This window comes from Danio rerio, chromosome 20, assembly GCF_052040795.2.
Source record: "Danio rerio strain M-AB ecotype USA chromosome 20, GRCz13ab, whole genome shotgun sequence".
Taxonomy (NCBI): Eukaryota; Metazoa; Chordata; class Actinopteri; order Cypriniformes; family Danionidae; genus Danio; species Danio rerio.
Genome location: NC_141040.1, coordinates 183347 through 185000, shown reverse-complemented (window position 1 = coordinate 185000; position 1654 = coordinate 183347). Strand labels below are relative to the sequence as shown.

At 46.4% G+C, this 1654-nt stretch overlaps 1 protein-coding gene across 2 annotated transcripts in view; it reads left to right on the top strand.

Annotated features, from left to right (window-relative positions):
• slc16a10 (solute carrier family 16 member 10) overlaps positions 1 to 1326 on the top strand; it is a 25507-nt gene extending 24181 nt beyond the window's left edge. The window contains exon 7 of one of the 2 annotated variants that reach the window (XM_087297536.1): positions 1 to 1326. This exon is cut by the window's left edge and continues 1286 nt beyond it. The gene's annotated coding sequence lies outside the window, so the exon portion shown is untranslated. 2 annotated transcript variants of the gene reach the window in all.
• The last annotated feature ends 328 nt before the right edge of the window (positions 1327 to 1654 follow it).

Here is a 1654-nt window from a genome sequence, read left to right as displayed (position 1 = left end):
CCTTCATTATTTTTATACTGAACTCTGGGGATGTCGAAGGGAACCGGAGCACCGCTAATGTGAGGAAACAATCATGATGAAGAAGGGAAGACGTGAAACACTTTCACAGCATTTCATTTTCACTAGTGTAGAAAGTATTAGTGTGTCCTTTATTTTTATATTCTGTGATGTAAACGTGTCATTTATAACGCTAAACTGTCTCATACACATGGGAATATTCAGCCATACCATCATCTCCTCCTGTGCCGGAAACTGAGCGCTCTATATGCAGAGGAGGGAGATCACCAAAGCTGAGGAGCACTGAGGTGCACGTGTGTGTGTGTGTGTGTGCGTGTGTGCGCTTACAACAGGACCTCTATGAGCTGGTGTGTTTTGAGAGCGTGCTGATGGTCAGGTTGATGATTCTTCATCATCATCATCATCTTCACATTCACCACAGCGAGGCCTTGTCTGAGGAGGGAAGCACAAACATCAGAGTAATTAGTGTGATGAATATGTATTGATATAGTCCCACACACACACACACACACACACCCCAGTGTTGTCCATCAGGAGTGTTAACTGCGTCCGGTGATCTACTACCTCAGTCCACATTAAACTGACCTGAAGCCAGTGTCCCGGAGCTCATGCAGACTCTCCTCTACCCGGAGTGTTGTCAGCGTCACGAGTGCCTCGAGGAGCGTGATGATCAGACAGATGATGAAGATGATCAGTGCCAAAGCATTTCATGAGGGAAAGACGTTTGATTTGTTATTAATCTCTCTCTGGGGATGACCCTCTCTTTTATACTCTATTTTGTATCTGCCAGTTTTGTATTTGTTTAATTTATACTTGTTGAACACCAGCCCAGCAAAGCTTTCCCACACGTGCCTGAGACTTTGGCCAGCTCAGATTTACAGTACAGGCATGGGCCGGTGTTGATGACGCTGCTCAGGGTGATCAGATATCTACATTTGCTCATCAGAAGTGATGGCGAGGCTTGATCAGTGTGTGCTGTGCATTTAGATGTGATTGTGAGGTTTGTGCTGAACACACACCGCTGGCTGCACTTAACAAAGCAGGCTGGAGCTTTATTTGATAGCATTTATTACCTCTACCCTTAATACTACAGTCAGCACATACAGTACATGTGTATTACGTCAACAGCAACAACCTGATATGCAGATCAGCGCTTCTTCAGTCTCGGTGCAGACATGGTGATGGATGAGTTGATTCTGTGCCTCGCTCTCGTCACCTGAGCTGCTGCTGTTCGTGTTGTCTGTGCCACACTGCTGTCAGTGCAGTTCTGCTCCACAATCAATAAAGATAAATGTTTGTATTATTAAAGTGTCTGTGCTGTGTTTAAATACAGTGAGCGTATATAGCGGATTCCTCTAATCATCTGCAGAAGTCTTTTAACTGCAACCCATCATTGGAAAACACCCATACACACACACTCACACACTACGGCCAGTGTAGTTGATCAGTTCCCCTATAGCGCATGTGTTTGGACTGTGGGGGAAACCGGAGCACCTGGAGGAAACCCACGCCAACACGGGGAGAACATGCAAACTCCACACAGAAACACCAACTGACCCAGCCGAGACTCGAACCAGAGACCTTCTTGCTGTGAAGCAACAGTGCTAACCACTGCGCCACCGTGCCACCCATCTAG